The sequence below is a fragment of the Amblyraja radiata genome, chromosome 1 (assembly GCF_010909765.2).
Source record: "Amblyraja radiata isolate CabotCenter1 chromosome 1, sAmbRad1.1.pri, whole genome shotgun sequence".
NCBI lineage: Eukaryota > Metazoa > Chordata > Chondrichthyes > Rajiformes > Rajidae > Amblyraja > Amblyraja radiata.
In genome coordinates this window covers 111753232-111774288 of record NC_045956.1, presented here as the reverse complement: position 1 = coordinate 111774288, position 21057 = coordinate 111753232, and the positions used below count along the sequence as shown (strand labels likewise).

General features: G+C 41.3%; 1 protein-coding gene across 2 annotated transcripts in view; it reads left to right on the top strand.

Moving 5' to 3' along the window:
- Positions 1 to 3256: 3256 nt before the first annotated feature.
- The window catches only part of dlc1 (DLC1 Rho GTPase activating protein), a 440514-nt gene continuing 422713 nt past the window's right edge, over positions 3257 to 21057 (top strand). The window contains exon 1 of one of the 2 annotated variants that reach the window (XM_033029199.1): positions 3257 to 3511. The gene's annotated coding sequence lies outside the window, so the exon portion shown is untranslated. Of the gene's footprint in view, positions 3512 to 3894; positions 4126 to 21057 lie in introns of those variants that run through there. The other variant, XM_033029190.1, reaches the window with a different exon arrangement.

Here is a 21057-nt window from a genome sequence, read left to right as displayed (position 1 = left end):
CGTCGCGTTGAGGTGCATGGGCATCGTGTGGCCGCGTGGGGCCGGTCCCACTGAGAAGCGCGGAGGGGTGTGGAGTTGTGCGCGGTATCGCGCGGCGCTCCGGGATTTTGTACCGAACTAAATCTTTGAGTGCCACCGGCCTGTCGCGTAACTGACAGCCAAAGTGGGACAGGCCCAAGACCCTGGCGCGATGCAATGTCTCACCTCCAACAGTAGCAGAAGCAGGCAAACGATCGCCGAGGTCGGCCTGGGGCTCACGGCCGTGGCACTCAAAGATTTCCTGCATTGGACACAAGACTCCTGCATTGGACACAAAATGCAGGAGTAACTCAGCGGGACCGGCAGCATCTCTGGAGAGAAGGAATGGATGACGTTTGGCGTCAAGACCCTTCTTTCAGACTGAAGAAGAGTCTCGACCCGAAACATCACCCATTCCTTCTCTCCAGAGATGCCGGTCCCGCTGAGTTACTCCTGCATTTTGTGTCCATCTTCAAATGACGTCCGCGCTCCAGACGGCTGTGCGGACGCATGAAGACGCGTGCGACCTTCGCGGGACCGTCGCGCCACCACGTGACAACAAGGTTGCGTAATTAACGTGCCAAGGACACGTCAGTGGGACAGGGGCTTTAATGTTCGACTTAATTAGGTATTCAAAAATGTGTTCCCCATCACTTTCGGTGCTATAAAGATGTCGTGAATTCTTTTAGTTAGTTTAGTTTAATTAGTTTAGCATAGTTTAGTTTATACATACAGCACGGATAGAGGCGCTTTGGCCCATCATGTCCACACCGACTAGTGATCCCCACATACTAACACTATTCTACACATACTAAGGACAATTTACAATTTTCCCATGCCAATTAACTTACAAACCTGTATGTCTTTGGAGTGTGGGAGGCAACCAAAGATCTGAAAGAAAACCCACACAGTTACAGGGAGAACGAACAAACACCGTACAGATAGCACTCGTATCCGGGATCGAACCCGGGTCTCTGGCACTGTAAGCGCTGTAAGGCAGCAACTGCTGCGCCACCGTGCCACACGTGAATTATTTGAAAACATTGAATAAATGAATGTGAATTGGGAGCAGGAGTAGAACACTCAACCTCTCGAATCTGCTGAGCCAATTAATTAGACCATAACTAAACTAATTGGAGGAAAGTAGGCTTAAGGCCAAAGCTGTAGCAGCCATGATCTTATTAAATAACAGAGGAGACTTGCAAGGAGACTTGCAAGATCAATTGGCCTGTTCTTGCTTCTTATAATTATGAGGAAATGTACATCTACAAACGTATATCCTCAGGTTTTGATATATTTTAATCGGTCTATCTCACTCTTCTAAACTCCAGTGGTTCAAAACTTATTCTGTCTAACCATTCATATAAAGCAACAACCCCATTCCAGGTGTAAGTTTAGTCAACCTTTTTTGAACTGCTTCCAAGCCACCAACAGATGTATGTACTATAATAGAGATGCAGAACATGAATTTCCCACAACGTTCATGTAAGGTATAAATTATTGGATTCAGTGCTGTCATATTTCTACAATGATTCTTACGTATTATCTCTACAGTAAAATCCAAAAGGTCTTCAAGATTAGAGATGGAATATGTACTGATGCATGATTCTACTAGTGAGAGCATCTCAAACATGGGATGTGGTTACACAATAATGGTACAATAATTTTAAAGAGAGGTTTGTAGACATTTCTTTCCACAGATGGTAACAAATGTGTGGAATTCTCTACCCCAGAGAGTTATAAAATGCATCAAAAGGCTCTTCTGCCCAACTCATCTCAGTTGTGGAAGTCAGATCATTGGACGTATTTAAAGTGGAGGTAGGCAAATATTTGAATGATTGAGGAATTGACAGTGTGGGGAACTGGCACAGATGAGGAGATGAGGCCAACATAGTTCAGCCATAATCATGCTGGTTCGATGGTTTCAGTGGCCTACTCCTGCTCCTATTTTCTTGTGTTCTTGTCTTTCTGTGAGTAATTGTAGCAAACTTTGACTGGAGATTGTGCAGTGGATGAGTTGAGTATTGTAGGAGGGTGCTAAAAGGAAAGTTGAATGCAAACCGAGGAACCATTTTGCAACCATTTGGAAAGAATCTACACAAGAAGGGGAATTATTTGCATATTTGGGAGCCTCTTCGTTTAGCCTTAATCATTTGATTTTTAGGCCTCCATAAAAGACCATATAATTTTTGTTCATTTTCATTACTTTTGTCGGAAGTAAAAGCAACATTTGAAAAATTATTTATAGTTTAATTTATGATTTTTTTTTAATGTTCTCCCACTGAGCCAATTTTATGGCAGATCTGGCTTCAGCTGAGAGATAGCTTGGCTTTTCCCTTCTGTCCAGAAGTCACTTACGTCTTCTGTAAATGTTGGGCCATCTGTGCTATGTTATGTTTGGCCTTCCTCCCACCCGTGAGGAGAAGCTTAGCAGTTGCAAAGTTCAATTGATGTTAGGTTAAAAAAAACTCAAAAATTGCTTCTGATGTTAAAATGGCACAATGCATTGTTTACTTTAAAAGGACTACTCAAAGGAATACCTTAACAATGCGCTTTGCCACTTGTCATCAACAGCAAAAGTCATAATTTGCATGTTGAATGGTGCATTTTATGTCGTTCCTACTTAAAGCATGGTTGCTATCAGTACAAACAGTAAAAAAATATGAATCAAGGTTAAATTTCATCTGAGTTTCTTTGACGTATTCTTGATTTGTTCAGCCATTTTTCTTTCCAGGCACCTTTGCTTTCTTCCGCCCACATCTTTAGCAAAATCTTATTTCCGGCAGCACTTGGGGCAAAATAAGTTACTGGATTAAACCCGGTGAAGTTTTACAACACCTGCGACAATTCAGTTAATATCTGAGTTAGTGATAATGACGTTTATAAATTCAAAACAGTATTATGTGATGCTGTGTTTAATTCCAGAATGTCATTGTATGGTATGTAAAGGAAATTAAAACCATGATCACAGCAGGAGGAAAAAAAATGAAGCATTGTACATATAAACCTAATGGATTATCTTGAAGAAATGTATGTTCCTTTCATATAAAATATAAGGTGTGAGCACCTATTTAGTCATACATAACTACTGAGCTGCATGCTAATTAGAGGAGGGAAAAAAGCTGTAATCCTCTATAGCTTGGTTCTGGCTTTTACAAAGGTGCTTGTCTGTTTTTAATCAAGACCAAATGCTGAACTTAGTTCCCAGCCTGAAAGTCGCTCGGAGAAACAGAGAGGAAGTTGTTCAAGGGAGGCAGAAAAGCAGGGGGAAAAAAGATAAACATATGATGGTTTCAGAAAGTCTTTTCATAAATGTGGATACATAAGCTGTGGGCAGTCCTAGTGATCCAATTCAGGCACTCTGTCAAACTGGAAAGCTCTGTATGCTGCGTGTCTTATGTCAGCACAATTCTAATATGCTCAAGATGGAGTTTGCCCTTGTGAATTTACATTGGTGGTGGTTATCTGTGGCTCTGGAGGATTCTCAGGAAAGGTAACAATGCATGTTAGTCACTTAAAAACTGCGACGCTTAATCTACAATTAAATAAATACAGCGCTCTCGTCAATTTTCTATTTTTAAACAAATTGGATTGTGAGACAGATTTTATCATTAACACACGCTTTGTAACTTTGTGCACTCATTAATGCCTCTTTGAGTATGAAGAGACTGAACAGAATAGTGTTGCACGATGACTTGAGTTGCTACACATCTGCCATTATGGTATCTTCCCCTTTCGCTTTCTTTTACTTTCCTATGACTTTTTTTTTTCTCATGTACTCACTCACTCACACATGTATATAGTACTTGGAGGCAGGAAATAGTTTCCAGCCAGTCTGGGCCTGGTCATTGGGCCCCCTCACAAAACATTAGTTTCGTCTGAATTTTGGAGACAGGAGACGCTGGGAATAACTTGACAGGATTCGGTTCAGTTTAGTCTCATTCCAGCTGCAGTGTGTGTGCTCTCAGTATCACACGCTGAACAAAACTTCTTGCACTGGTCATTGATCTGACTAAAACAAACAAGAAAAAACCTTCTGGATTGGGATTGCGATCAGTTTGTGAAATAAAACATTGTTGGTCCTTTTTGTGGCTGTGTATAACGAAGGTAAGACCTCGTGTGAATCTGTGTTTTACAGTGCATCTCATAGTTCAAACTGTTGAAGTTCAGGACAGAATTATATTCGAAATGCTACACTTAAACTCGTCGTAAAAACATCAGCAAACACCCTGTCAGAGCGAGATGTGTAGATTACATTCACAATCCATTCAAAATCTGCTGATAAATTCTGTGTACAGTTTTAAAACTAATTTACATCAGCAAAAATAAATGTTTCATTAGAGCTACAGATGAAAATAAAAGTAACATTCCCTCTATTATTGACATTTCACTAAAATAAGGCATAAAACAAGTCCATAGAAATCGATACCCGTTTACAAAAACAGATTTGTTTTATCCACATAATTTGCAACATGTCTGTTTGCAACATTTTTGGAATCTATTTGGTTGCTTTTGCAAGCTGCCGGCATTTTGTAAAGCACATCATTTCACAACGGGTGCTTTGAGCATGTTATGTCAGGTTTATTTTAACTGCAGTTCAGCTGTAAAAAATCAGTGCTGTATCTGTGTCTATGTATCTCACTGAATCTAATGGATTATCTAGGAATGAGTGCTTCATCCCTGCCATATCCAGAAAGCCATTCAAAAGAAAAGGATGCAATTTAAGTGTCTGTATAAGGCTGATGATTTTAAGATTGATACTTTTACTGATATTGAAATCTGGGTTTAGTATTTATGAGATATTGTGATGAAGGAGCATGCGTTTTGAGAGGTGAAGTGTTTTTGTAACTATTATTTATTGTTCTTTTCCTCGGTGTGTGTTCACATGTTTGTATTTCTAAACCAGATTCTCAGAGGACAAGTTATGTTGTCAATTTTGATTAAAGTAGGGGCATAGGCTCCACCAATAACTCAATAGGTAAATTTGTTACCCAGTGTGAATGATAGCCATGTCCCCCAGTGAAGCCTGCTCTCTATTTGCGTCAGCTGGGGATGTAGTGGAGATTACAAATGCCTCAGTGTCTTTGGGCCAGGAAGTGGACAATTTGGATTCCCATTCCAGATTGCCGTGTACTAAATCCTGCTGGAATGTGCACATGTGTAGACATCAAGTGAGAGAAGGATCAGTTTCCCGATTTTGGAATGCGATCGTGCATCAACCAAGAACTGGATTATTGCTTTGTCTCATATGTGTATTTGAGCTTTCGACGGCATACAGAAGATGCCTTCAAAAACAGTGTTAATGTGCGTTCTGCAGACATACATTGAAAATGTGCTGATGTGTAACCGACAACGTGCAGTCACAAGTTAACGGAGGTCTATACCATCATGAGTGAGGGACAGAGAAAATAAGAGCGGAAAATCCTAAATCAATTAAGTCCATAGTTATTTTTTACTTCAAAATAGATTAGAATTATCCATATTGGTTATGTTGGTTCGGTCCATCAATAATATATATGAAATAGGACCGTACTTTTAATCTTTTTTTAAACAAAACATTGACATGCCCATGTCCATGTGGATGGATGTCTTTCAACATCTGCAAGGCAATGTTTCAGAAGTCCCATTTGGAGAATCCTGACTGTGGCTGAAACCCTAGAAACACATCATAAAGCTGTAGATGCTGGAAATCTGAAATGCTCAGCTGATCGGGCAGCCTCTGTGGCGAGAGGGACAGGATTAACGTTTCATGTCAATACCCTTCATCAGAGCTGGGAAAGAGACACAGTGACACAGTGGCATGGCAGTAGAATTGCTGCCTTACCATAGACTCGGGTTCGAATCCTGACTATGGAGTGCTGTCTATACGGAGTTTGTACGTTCTCCCTATGACAACGTGGGCTTTCTTTGGGTGCTCCGGTTTCCTCCCACGCTCCAAAGACCTACAGGTTTGTAGGTTAATTGGCTTTGGTAAAATTGTAAATTGTCCCATGTGTGTAGGATAGTGGTAGTATATGGGGTGATCACTGGTTGGCATGGACTTGGTGGGCCAAAGGGCCTGTTTCCATGTTGTATGTCCAAAGTCTAAAGGCTGGTTTTAAGTTGCAGAGAAGGTGGGGTTGGTATAGATAGGACAAGGAGAATACTTCTGAGAAGATGAGGCCAGCGTAGCAGTCAGAATAAACCACAAAGGAGGTCTTGTGGTCAATGGATTAATGTGGTCAGTTTGGGAAAATTTAATCAAAGGAGCATCAAGACTATGAAATTAAGACAATTGGAAAATGCAAACTCAAACAAAGGAATGTAAAAGCAGTGAAATGCAGGACTGTGTGGTATGCACAGAGCTAGCATTAGTAGTGTCTTTATTCAGATTTTCTCTCCCTAATTACCCTCTTAATCAGCTGACCAAATGAGTTAAATTGCATCTTATCCTGTTGGCAAACCTAGCCTCAACCTATCGGAGATAATATTTCAGCCTCGTCCATCCCTCCTTGGCTCTGCCAACTGACTCTCTCTTATCCCCACTTCTGACAGAGGGTCTTCACATGAAATGTTAATTCACCTTTTCTTTCTCACCACGAGTTACAAATTCCCATCTCCACCTCTTTCCGCCTTCTGCAGAGACTGTTCCCTCCACAAAACCCTGGTTACCCCTTCTCATCCAAACCACACCTTCCCCAGCAACACCTCTCCTTCTACCTCTTCCCTCAACTCTGCGAATGGACCCCGACAGTCCTTTCACTTGCATCTCCTCCAACTTCATCTACTGTATCCGTTGTTCAAGGAGTGGATTCTTATACATCGGTGAGACCAAACATAGACTGGGCAATAGTTTCGCTGAACACCTTCGCTCAGTCGGCCTGAACCTACCTGATCTCCCAGTTGCCAAACACTTTAATTCCCATTCCCACACTGATCTTTATGTTCTAGGCCTCCTCCATTGTCAGGGTGAGGCAAAATGCAAATTGGAGGAAAAGCATATCATGTTTTGCTTGGGCAGCTTACAACCCAGTGGCAGGAAAATGGATTTCTCTAAGTTCAAGTAACCCTCGCATCCCTCCCCCAACGACGTTGTTGTACCACCTTCTAAGTCGTCTTGTTGAGTCTCATTGTCTGTAACTCGTTTTCATCTAGGCCACAGCTAACAATGACCTGTTTCCTTTATCATCATTAGTTTTTTCCATATCTTTCATTCATTTGTTCTATATCACTCTGTCACTTTCTATATCTCTCATTTCCCTTTCCCCTACTCTCAGTCTGACTCGAAATATCACCTATTCCTTTTTCTCCAGAGATGCTGTCTGATCCGCTGAGTTACTCCAGCTTTTTGTGTCTTTTCTTACCACGCATTATCTTGATGCTTCATCCATGCTAATACCATGCAGAATAGGACAGTGTAGGAATTGTATTTATCTTGTATGCTAAAGAAAGAACTGCAGATGCTGGAAAAATTGAAGGTAGACAAAAATGCTGGAGAAACTCAGCGGGTGAGGCAACATCTATTGAGCGAAGGAATAGGTGAAGTTTTGGGTCCAGGCCCTTCTTCAGATGTGGGGGTGGGGGGGGGGGCGGGAAGAAGAAAGGAAGAGGCAGAGACAGTGGGCTGAGGGAGAGCTGGGAAGGGGAGGGGAAAGAGGGAGAAAGCAAGGACTACCTGAAATTGGAGAAGTCAATGTTCATACCGCTGGGGTGTAAACTGCCCAAGCAAAATATGAGGTGCTGCTCCTCCAATATGCGGTGGGACTCACTCTGGCCATGGAGGAGGCCCAGGACAGAAAGGTCGGATTCAGAATCGGAGGGAGAGTTGAAGTGCTGGGCCACCGGGAACCCTCCCCTTTCCAGCTCTCCCACAGCCTACTGTCTCCACCTCCTCCTTTCTTCTCCCCCTCCCCCACCCCCACCCCCACCCCCACATCTGTCTGAAGAAGGATCTTGACCTGAAATGTCACCTATTCCTTCTCTCCATAGATGCTGCCTCACCCGCTGAGTTTCTCCAGCATTTATTTCTACCTTATATGCTAGATGTTACCTTTGAGAATAATTCTGTGGATCACCTTCTCTTACATTAAGGAGTATGCGTGATATTTGTCATGATGTTGAACTGACAACTCTGAATTTAGACTCGAATAGGATATGGCTTCACTGATTGCATAGAAGTTTTTTAAACTTTCAAGACTCCAAGTTGCTCCACAGTTCTTTGTTTATACACTTTGGCTTCCTCCACTGCTAAATTCTTATCTGCTTTCTTTAATATTCACTCTGTTTCATCTAGACTTCTAAAGGAAGAATTAAATAACTTTTTGATATGAAAAGCTTTAATAAAATACATTTTAAAGAAGTGCTTTAGAACTTCTTATGGAATTACATATAGATATCAAAAGACTTTATCAATTCAATAATTAACCTTCTCCATCGTCTCTTCAAACTAATCTAAAAAAAAAAAATTCAGTGCTTTGAATTAATAATGGTAAATGTTATTAAATGGATTGGAAATTATATTTGAGTAATAACTCAATTTCTAGTGCATGCACATAAGACTGATGCTTAACCAGTTCAAGGCCAAAAGAAAAATTAACAAAAAGCCCTTTATAACAGCATCAGACTGGTTTATACTCAGAATGACATGCTAAGATGGGATCTGCATTTCGCAAATCGTAGCTGTACGATAAAGCTCTCAGTTGCTACACATCTTGACTTGACTCTAGACTTGATTTTTCCATCACAGTCCTGGCCCTCTTCGTGTGCATCATGTCTTGTTCAGCCACTTAACTGTGCTCGCTGCCCTAAAATCAGTTAAACAACACTTCAACCTTTAAAAGTACCCTTGTACACCCAAGAACACAAGAAAATTTAAACAGGAGTAGGCCGCCTGGTCCTTCAAGCCTGCCCTGCCATCTGACATGATCATGGTTCATCAATGCTAGGACCAGGTCAACTTCTATGCTAGTTCCCCATAGCCTTTAATTTCCGCATCTCACTAAGATTTAACCACTTCAACCTTAAATACATCTCATGATCTGCCTTTCACAATTCTCCTGGGTAAAGAATTCTAGAGTTTCACCATCCTCTGTGAGAAGAAGTTTGATGTATCATGTTTCAAATGATTAGCCCTATATTTTGTTACTATGCCCCCTCCTTCTGCTCATTCCTCAGGTGAATCCGCTCCAGAAATTCTGGCCATTTAATCATTGTCAGCTTACTGGATGTCTGGTCTGCTCTGGCCTTTTCTCACAACAACCCTCTACTTCTCTTCATGTTCACGTCCCTCTCCTTCTCCTGCCTCCCATAAGACTTAGAACTTGCTTTGATCAACCTCTTGGTCGCCTACTTTGAGGTCCCATGTAGTTTAGCACTGATATTTTTCCTTTTGAACACTCCTCTGTACTTCCAGACATTTTAATCACATTAAATGGCGCTATATAAAAATAAATGTCAGTGTTTGCATTCAAAGCAGTATTTTATCCTCTATGGCTAGTCCCATTCGGTCATGCACCAGTATGTCAACTTGGCCAGCATGGACAAGGTGGGCTGAAGGGCCTGTTTCCCTGTTAAATAGTTTTGTGACTCTATGGGCGGCACACAGTGCTACAGAGGTAGAGTTGCTGCCTTACAGCACCAGAGACCCAGGTTGGATCCTGACTACAAGTGCTGTCTGTAGGTTAGTACGTCCTCCCAGTGACTGCATGGGTTTCCCGTGTGGGTTTCCTCCGTGTGCTCGGGTTTCCTCCAAGACATGCGGGTTTGTAGGTTAGTTTAATTTAGTTTATTATCACGTGTACCAAGCTACAGTGATTTTGTGATGCGTGATGCATTTTTGATGCGATTTTTGATACTTTCATTGGGTGCCCATCAGTCAGCGGAAGGACAATACATGGAAGGTTAATTGGCTTTGGTAAAATTGCCCTGAGTGTATAGTATAGTGCTAGTGTACAGGATGACTCTGGTCAGCGTGGACTCGTTGGGCCAAAGGGCCTGTTTCCACACTGCATCTCTAAAGTCTAAAAGTAAAGACTCTATCTTATCTGCTTGAAACATTTCACACTTAAACTGCTACTTAAGTGCGATAACTTACTACAAAAGTAATCGGTTGCACCAACAATATTCCCCACACACACAGCTGCGGAGGTAATCGACAGTTTGCTTGTATTTTTTGCAATAGTGGTAGAAGGAGGAATCTGAGCCAGGCCATCTGAAGAACTCAGGTGACCCACACTTCTTTTTATTTTTCCATGGGCTCTTCAATGACCACCTGAATCAGAGTTTGGCCGGGTCCCATCCACAAGTCGTAACTCCCACGGTGCTGTGTTGGAATGCCAGCCTGAGATGAGAGCAGAAACACTGCCATGGTACTTGAACCCATGACCCCGGGATTATTTTTGGAATCCTTGCCGAAGTCTGCTGGTTTTTCAGTCACACATAACTCCCGAGCAGTCAAGGACTCTGCATTTTTCTGAATCCATTTGAAAAAAAATTTGGTATCCAAAATTTTACATGATCACTTAAGATGTCAGTGAGGGGAGTGCTTTTCAAAATGTTTTCAGTGCTGAGAGAGTTAAGTACCATGCAACGGTTTCAGGCCAAGAGCGCTGATCAAATGTTTGATGTCTGTTAAAGGCAAAGTGATAGCATATGTGCAAGTTCACCCACAAAAAAAAAATTAATGTAGAATAATGTTAACCAATTTAAGTGTATGGGAATCCCACATCTGTGAATACATTATGGCTTCTGTTTTACAATAGATAATGGTACAGGGCTGCACCTCTGTCTTCCTTTTAAGCAGCTGGTGGTCAGACCTCCTGTCCGTACACTGTTGTCTATCCTGTAGCCCTGTAGTTAATCACAGCCTGCCCGTACTGTGAAAGGGCTCCATAAGGCACTGGAGCAAAATTAGGCCATACGGCCCATTGGCTCCTCCATTTGATCCCCCTTAACCCCATTCTCCTTCTTTCGCCCCAAAACATTTAGCACCATTACTAATCAAGAACTTTCCATATCTGCTTTAAAAGTACCCATTTACTTGGCCTCCACAGCCATCTGTGGCATGAATTCCACAGCTTGACCACCCTCTGGCTAAAATAAGCCCTCCTCATCTCCATTCCAAAGGTACGTCCTTGTATTCTGAGTCAATGGCCTCCGGTTCTAGACTCTCTCACTAACGGAAACATCTTCTCCACATACTAGGCCTTTCATTATTCATCTAATGTGGTGATGCTACTTATGAAGAAATTAGTGGATAGAATTAACTTCTTCCTCAACCTAAATTGCTTATTAGAGAGAGTCTGTTCGGTTTTCATCCCTTGCATTCTATACTTGACTCTCACCAGGATACACCACTCCCAATAGCTCCAATGTTATATCTTGCACTAAATGTTATCCCCTTTATCCTGTATTTGTGCACTGTGGATGCATAGTCTTTTCTTTGACTAAATAGCACACAAACAAAAGCTTTTCACTGTACCACCCCTTGGTTAGAGTGCTAACTAGTACTAGGGTGAATGTTAGAATTGCTGCCTTGCAGTGCCAGAGACCTGGATTCGATCGTAACTGTACAGAGTTTGTACATTCTCCCTGTGACTGCGTAGGTTTTCTCTGCCTCCTCCAGTTTCCTCCCACACTCTGAAGAAGTACAGGTTCTAGAAATTGTAAATTGTCCCTAGTGTGTAGGATAGTGCTAGTGTACGAAGTGATCGTTTGTCAGCTCGAACTCAATGGGCTGAAGGGCCTGTTTCCACACTGTATCCCTAAATACTAAACTAAACTAAATAAAAGTTGTCCAATTCCTCATCTGGATTCTCCCTGTCAAAAATCTCAAATGTGTTGACATTTTAAGACTGTAGAACTTTTGAGAATTTGCACAATAGTTTCCTCATTTAATGAACTCTCATATACATGCTCTTGGCAGAGAATAATGATCAGGAAATAAAACAATATATAATTCCTTTTTTTAGGTCTCCTTAACCTGGTGATCCTGAAGTCAAATTTGATATTTCTACTGTTCCCCTTGCTGAGACTAGTTAACTCGGCACAAATGCAAGATCTTTAAATCTTCCGGTCTTAAGAGAAAGCACTGATTTTTCTTGAGCACATGGCCCTTCATATAACCAAAAAAATCAGCTTCAGCATGTGTCACCATCAGGAGAGTATATCTCCATTTTGAGTTACCGACATTAAATTCACCTACATTCAGTGGATTGAAGGGCCTATTCATTACATAACATAACCCTCTTTGATTGTATGACTTTAAGACCAGGAGCACTGAGGTCAGGCCAAAAGAATGAGAAGACCAAGCATTACTTCTATCTATTAGGCAATGAAAGAGAAACATCTCCTTTCCACACACTTTAAAATGCAGATATCAAAGTCCACATTCGTTGAACTTCATTTCTTAAAATTATTGGACATCTGCTAAACCATCAGTGGTTTCTGGTTTACGTTCTTTTTTTTAAACAAAAGACGCAATGGTCCAGAAATGCCACTGTGGGACACTGACAGGAAAACATTTACTGCGCATAGTCCTCATCATGCCAAAAGAACACTCCCTTTAATTCCATGTGCAAGCCATTCACCATTTGCACAAACTTTCACTGAACCTTCTTCAGGTTTGCACAAATATATTTATGCAACAAAGAAAGATCACAATTTGATTCAAAGCGACTTGTTCTATTCAAAGCTACATGACGTAATATTGAAAAACAATATGCTTCAATTAAAGTTGCCAAAACCTAGACAGTTTACTGCCCAGATTCATAGTTTAAAATCAGCGGTTAATCCTTTGGTTAAACTTCCAAGCATATTTAAAAATCAGTCCATGCCTACTGAAACCTCACGCCGTTGGTTTCTTATTTTTCCACATTTACATGTTTCTTCCATCTCCTTCCCATCAGTTAGGTGCCAAAGCAGGGACTAGGCCTCTCTGCTTGTTTGTCCCAGTCCAGTATCAACGTTGTTCTTGGCTGTCAAGCAAGGCCGAAAGGAGCAGCAAATGGAGACTCTCCATTTATATTTTCCTCTGTTTTCAAGAGATGCCAATCTTCCCTTGGAATTATTCCTCACTGGCACGGCTGAGAACAGGGACACCACACAATGGAAGATTGATGTGTACTTCCGAGTGGCAAAGCCATATGCTTATCAGTTTCATTTTTTAAAACAACTAATTTGTATCGGCTGATGTCTACCATTTGCAAAAGTGGTCTCCAAACACTACATTATCCAACTTTCTGCACAAACATACAGGGTTTTGTTTATTTTTAAAAAACTGTAATAAGTTTTTTATTTAAAAAAACTTTTAATTCATGTGTTTTAAAATTGGTTTATTCAAGGATGTCAAGAAGAAGAATTCCAGAGGTTTCTTCTAATGGGGCTGCAGTTAATTTCAATTTATGGCATTAGCTTCGTCAATAAAAAAAAACATTATTCAGTATGTTCCTATATATAGATATACTTATCTAACTGAGAATCTGTCTTGCTTTCATGCAGTTGTTTTTAATGGAACCAACATCAGGCAATAAATGTTTCCACACATCTCTCTTTAATGCTATTTTGTGTTTTGGGAGTTAAGGGATTTAAGGCAAGAAAAACATCACTTCGACAAAGTCAATTATGAAAAGATGTGTGTTAGAAAATTCTTCTGGCAAAAAGTAATTTTATAATATGAAGGTGGAAACACAGAAGTAGATTTTCCAAAAATAAAAATTGAGGCAGATATTCTGAAAAAAACGTGGACCAAGTGAAATCAATACTTTAGAGAACTAGAATGTCAAATTAATAAAAGTTTTCATAAATTGCACCAATCAACATAGCACTCCTTTTTGTGAAAAAGGTCAATGCAAATTGTGTTGGCTGGGCAAACAAAAGCCTGCATAATCCTTATGGAATTTATACATGCGTGATCTGTGAGTTGTATGGTTTTGGCATTTGCCATCCACCCCCTCCCCATCAGAAGTGATTCAAGTCCCACAGGATTGGTTACATTTCTCATGCATCCCTTCATTTTGAAATATCAGTCTTGTGAACAGGAAGTAAGAAAAAGAACACGAGTTAAAATAACGCTGATCAAGTTGAGCTGAGCTCTGCACCATTGAGAATGTCTGTTGAGATTTATCTTTTATACTTTTTCCATTCTCTCTTCAGATGATAAAGTTTTAGTAATGTTCTGGTCTACAGCCATGCATACCAGCTAGAGAACCAGCTTGTTTGGAAATGTTGGCATGGCCTAAAAGAATGTTTATTCATTCTTAATATCCTTGCTTATATTAGATACGTTCCTGCATAAACGTATCCTTCCACATTCTCACAAAATGTTCGTGGATTGTCTCACATACTTACTTATATTTTGTTTTCTATCCATACGATTTCTAACCAGAGACTCCAGGTGAATCCAAATGTTTCCAATTAATTTAATCTTAAGGAGCTAAATGGTTATCCACATTACATCTAATAACAGGATAATAATTATCCTGTAATTAGAGTCATAGAATCATAGAGTGCCACAGTGTGGAATCAGGCCCTTCGGCCCAACTTGCCCACACTGGCCAACAAAGTCCCAGCTACACTAGTCCCACCTGTATGCGTTTGGTCCATATCCCTCCAAACTTGTCCTACCCATGTAATCCATTCAAATTGTTCCCAGTTTAAGTTGCCAGGGAAGAAAGCAATCTCTTTTTCTACTGATTTGAATATGTGATGGCCAAAGGATGAGATTATCTGCCCCAAAGTCAGACATTCATTCCCATCAGAATGAATTGCAAAGTTACATGCAATAAATCTGATCATTGTGTGTTTGTACTAACAAACATTTTTCATAAAAACTCTGTGATTAAACTTGAAGAAATGAAACCTTACCCAAAGTAGTGTACTCTTATTGCACCCCTGACTCTTGTTACACCCTGAGATGGACTTACACACTCTAGGCCCCTTAGCTACATGTGAGGTACCGAAAGGGTATATGATGGCTAATATCATGCCTTTATTTAAGAGGAGCTCCAATGACAAGAGCTCGGCCGGCACTGTGGTGCAGCAATAGTTGCTGCCTACAGCATCAAACACCTGGGTTCGATCCTGACAATGGATGCTGTCTGTACGGAGTTTGTACGTTCTCCCGGTAACCTGAGTGAGTTTTCTCCAGGAGCTCCGGTTTCTTCCCACACTCCAAAGACATACAGGTTTGTAGGCTAATTGGCTTGATAAAATTGTAAATTCCACCTGTGTGTGTAGGATAATGCTAATGTGCAGGGATCGCTGATCGGCACAGCCATGGTGGGCTGAAGGGCCTGTTTCTGTGCTGCATGTCTAAACTAAACTAAACTAGACAAATCGGGGAATGACAGGTCAGTGAGCCTAACATCAGTTGTTAGAAAGTTACTGGAACAGATTCTGAGAGATAGGTTTGGAGAGACAAGATAAGTATAATAAGCACTATTGTTTGTCATTTATATTCATGGCTTTGATGAGATTGTAGGTGATATGGTTAGTTTGTTTGCGAATTACACTAAAATTGGTGGTGTGTTGGACAGTGAAAAAAGTTGTTTAAGATTACAACTCATTCCACACACAGAAGTGGTAGAGGAAGATACAATGACAGTATTGAAAATACATTTTATAGAAATTCATAGATAGGAAAGGTTTAAAGGGATTATGGGCCAAACAGAGGAAAGTGGAACTAGCTCAGTAGACCACTTGGTCACCATGCTGGAGTATGGAGACAGGCAGCATCTTTGGAGAGGAGGAATTGGTGATGCTATGGGTCGAGACCCTTCTTCATCATGGGTGGATTGGGCAAAGAGGCCTGTTTTTGTGCTGTATTACTCAATGTACAATAGTTGGCATGAACATGATGGGCTGAAGGATCAGTTTATGTACAACCCATGACTCCAGCTGGCATATCTTCCAATCCAATCTATATGTATTTAGTCTCTCGCTCACTCTCACTCACATTTCCTTTCGATAACAGTCAATAAACTGATGTGGGTGTGAAGGATTGACACTTAAACATAATTTCAAGTGCTGCCATTACTCAGGGGGAGAACCTAAACAGCCAGATGTTTTACAGGTGTTTCTAATCACCTCTGTTTGCTTTGTTGTCCCCTTCTCCGAGGTAACAATGATCAATGCTACATTTTCCTTGAACTTCATCTCTTTTGATGTCGCATGTCCACACACTGTACCCTGCTTTATCTCTGTGCCTCCCTCTCCCCTGACTCTCAGCCTGAAGAACGGTCTTGACCCGAAACATCACCTATTCCTTCTATCCAGAGATTCTGCCTGTCCCACTGAGTTATTCCAGCATTTTGTGTCTAACTCAGGATTAAGCTGTGGGAACACCGTTATTTCTAACTTTTACTTGCCTTTGGCAAGGGGGGATTGTTTACCAGTAATCATTGACAAATGTCAATTTCATTTCTTGCTTTACTGGAATTTGTCAATAACTCTTGGCAAAGCTGGGGATGGGACTTTGTAATCTGTCAAAAGTCTCCCGAGCAGTTTCCTGGGTTGGGCCAGTTCTGGTTGTGTAGTTTAAGGCCCCATCACCGCTAAGGGTCATGCTGCTTAGATCCGGGGAAGGAGTGGAAGATGCAAGTGTCAAGAACTTGTGATCACCCTGCTCAAGAACATGCAGGACTTGATCTGACCTTGGGGTAGCCTGCAATTGATGCAGGTGTTAACGTTCAAGCTGCACCTCCAGATTCAGGGGCCGTTTCTTCCCCGCTGTTATCAGGCAACTGAATGATCCTGCCACAACTAGAGAACAGTCCTGAACTACTATCTACCTCATTGATGACCCTCGAACTATCTTTGATCAGACTTTACTAGCTTTACCTTGCATTAACTGTTATTCTCTTATCATGTATCTGTACACGGGAAGTGGCTTGATGTATGGTATTTCTGCTGACTGGTTAGCATGCAACAAAAGCGTACAGGTGTCAGGGGTTATGGGAAGAAGGCAAGAGAATGGAAGGAGGAAAGGAGATATAGATCATCCATGGTTGAATGGCGGAGTAGACTTGATGGGCCGAGTGGCCTAATTATGCTCCTGTCACGTGATTTATGACCTTCACTGTACCTCGGTACTCGTGACAATAATCTAAACTGAACTGAGCATCATTTCCTGTACTACTGCTGTTCAGAGACAGAGCTTAAGCAGCCAGCAGCTTTCCAGATGCTTTTAGCAACATACTCAGCCTCAAATCAAAATCAGGAGCTGAAACAACATTGTAAACAATCAGTCAACCATCAAGGATAGGTATTGAAAATATCAATTCCTATTGGATGTCATGGCCAGCAATGCAATTAGGAGCTGTCAGAAACCGTCAGAAGCAGATTTGTTTTTTTCCGCTGAGATTTTTTGTAACTTCTGCCATTCCTCATTTACCTTTTTTTCCCCCACCAGTTACTCTATTTTGGCTGCACAGGGGGTAGAGAACAGGGAATCAATGGGGCCTTTTGCAGATGCCAGTTGTTGACTAAAGTTGCTGACCGAGGTCAGTGTTTGCAAAACAAAATGGTCTTGATATGTATTGGTTTCTATTGGTATTGGATTATTATTGTCACGTGTACCGAGCTACTATCTTTGATACTGTACTTTACTGTACTGCATCTTGCACTAAACGTTATTCATGTAATTCCCTTTATCATGTAGTTGTACACTGTGGATGGCTCGAGTGTAATAATATATTGTCCCTCCGCCATAGACTGGTTAGCATGCAATAAAAGCTTTCCACTGTACTTCGGTACATGTGACAATAAACTAAACTACAGTGAAGCCACAAATCAGTGCAACTGCTAGAGCAGGGAGAAAAATACCAGAGTGCAGGATATAATATTTCAGCATTGTAAAGTTACAGCTTCAGAGAAGATGTCAATGTATGCAATGAAGTAGCTTGGAAAATTGGCACCACACTCTAGCTGATGGGAAGACCAACGTAATGGGCATTTATGCAGACTTCCACCCTTCAGCAAGCAGCAAGCAACCAAATGCATAATAACAGATAATTGCAAAGCATTATATATAATAAGGGATAATATGTGACTTGGTGCATAAGAATAGAACAAAATTACAAGAGATTTTGTAAAGTCAACATTAAATATGTTGAACTAATGTGGAATGGTATCAAACAATGCCAACAGAAGATTGAACGAATGCCAACAGAAGTATTCTCACTGCAAGTAACCGCAAGCACTGTACCGCTCCTGGTGAATGGCACTGATGGAGACATACAATTGTTGGAGGCACTGAGGAGAAAGGCTGTGAAGGTGCCTGAGTTTACAACATGAGAGGAAGCCTGGAAAGCAGGGCCTCCGGCCGGGCATTGCGGTTTCTTCATAAAGGATGATAATTATGGGAATTGAAAGGCAAACCAAGAAAATTATTGTAATTAATTGGGAAGAAGTGGGGGAGCACACACAGATTTTGATGACTGAAGGGTAATTCTGGAACTGGAAGAATAATGATTGTGAGATAGAAACATAGAAACATAGAAAATAAGTGCAGGAGTAGGCCATTCGGCCCTTCGAGCCTGCACCGCCATTCAATATAATCATGGCTGATCATCCAACTCAGTATCCCATCCCTGCCTTCTCTCCATACCCCCTAATCCCTTTAGCCACAAGGGCCACAACTAACTCCCTCTTAAATATAGCCAATGAACTGGCCTCAACTACCTTCTGTGGCAGAGAATTCCACAGATTCACCACTCTCTGTGTAAAAAATGATTTTCTCATCTCGGTCCTAAAAGATGATTTTCTCATCTCTTATCCTTAAACTGTGACCCCTAGTTCTGGACTTCCCCAACGTCGGGAATAATCTTCCTGCATCTAGCCTGTCCAACCCCTTAAGATATTCTGACTCCATAGAAAAATGTACCTTTTCCCCCCAACTGCTCATTTTGCTCATTTGTGCCAATTTGTGGTATGAAGTCATGTTATTAGGAAGATAGATACAAAGTCCAAGTGTAATTCAGCAGGGCAGGTAGTATCTCTGGAAAAAAAGAATGGGTGATGTTTCAGGTTGGGACCTTCAGTCTGCAGAAGGGATGCTGTCTGACCCACTGAGTTACTTCAGCATTTTGTATCTCTTGGTTATATACCAGCATCTGCAATTCCTTTCTACACATATTAGGAATTTGGATGGAAATAGTCATTGGAACGCACTTTTACAAAGAAAGCAGACTATTGATTCCCCAGCATAAGTTTGAATCTAAGTCAAAACTCAAAAATGATAAAATAGTGAATCACTACACTGATTCATTTCTCAATGTACATTATCATTGTTCTTATTTATGAGCTAATGTGGTTCTTTAAGTAACTAATTAAATCTCAGAATCATAGAATTATATGGCAGAGAAACAAGACCTTCAGCCCAACTCGTCCATGCCAGCATGGATAACAATTCCACTAACAAGTGTACTACTTTTACCCTTCTGACTTTTTTTTTAATCCATTCCAATGAAGACTAAGTATTCCAAGAATTTCAAACTTAACTTACAGAGGAAATTTCATCAAATGCCTTTTGGAAGGAAGGTAATGCCACAATGCAGGGTTCTCCAAATAAATTAAAGAATTTGGTCAGGTCATGTCCTGCCCCTTCTCTGCATTGTTGAGATCCAATAGCGGTTACATTTTTCATGCAGAGTCTTTAACATAGTAAAACATTCCAAGGTAATTCTTGCATTACATTTGTCACAGTAATATTTCTGACGAAAAATATCTCAAGAAATGTTCAAATTCCATTTTCAAGGGTAAAACAAATGTTGCTATTCACGTACATCGGAAAGCAATGTGAAAATTGTAGGGAATTTTAGTCAGCTGGATCCTAAAATTGGTTGAATGATAGTTGATGGCACTTAACGCTCATTTGGTTGATGTCACGAGCTATAAGTAAGCACAGAAAACTGGCCATTTACAATTAAGGCAGGAAATGCAACTTCCCTAAAAACTTACTTGTCTATCTTCTGGATACTAACTGAAGTTTGCATATATGCATATGTTTTTTTTAAACATAAGTTCAAGAAAGATATTTTCATTAGTCCACGAACGTGAATGATTCATTAAATTCATATTATCTTGTCTGGGAGACACAAGAGACTTGAGGCTGCTGTAACCTGGAGCAACAAACAATATTTTGGAAACTCTCGGTGGGTCGAGCATCATATGTGGGGGGGAGTAAAGGAATCGCAGTGCTCCCGATGTGGCCTCCTGTACATCGGTGAGACCAAGCAGAGGTATTCCTAGGTGATCGTTCTGCAGTGGGAATTGCGAGCTCCCAATTGTGTGCCATTTCCGCTCCCTTCCCCATCCCTACACCAATCTGTCCATTCGTGGCTTTCTTCCCTGCCAGGGTAAGGCTCAATGCAAACCTAAGGAACAGCACCTCGTATTCAGACTGTGTAGTCTATAACGCACTGGTCTGAATTTGCCAGTTCCAGGTAACCCTTATCTCTTGTGGTTCCCCACCCTCTCTCTCCCTCTTCCGATCCACCTCCAGTCCTCCCATTTTGTCCCCCTTCTCATACTCTCCCTCCTGTCTCCTATCACTCATCTCCCCCCCCCCCCCCCCAACACCTCCAGTTCTATCCACCTACTATGCAAACATTTCACCCAAAAATACGCCCTCCTTGTTCTGGTTCCATTCATCCTTCACCTCTCCCCTAATGGTTGGCATCACGACCTTCTTTACTTATCAAATTCCAGTCTTGGTAACTATTGTGTTCCTGCTTATTGCTTATTGCCTTCCTAGCTGCCTCCACCTTCACCCTCCTCTTCTCCCCCTCCCCCCACTTGGCTACATCTGCTTTTTCTTTGTCTGCCTCCACTAAAGGGGCTGTCCCACTGCGGCGACCTAATCCGCGAGTTCAGAAGAGTGTCTTCGACCTTCAAGCTTGAGGGCACTCGCCTGAAAAACCTCGAGCTGGATCGACCGACCACACGCACGCACACACACACACACACACACACAAACATATCGCAAAGGCGGGGGTCAGGGAAAGCGGGGGAGCGCTGTCTGGGGTGGGGGGAGGAGGAGTGGAGACACTTTTAAGAAGTCAG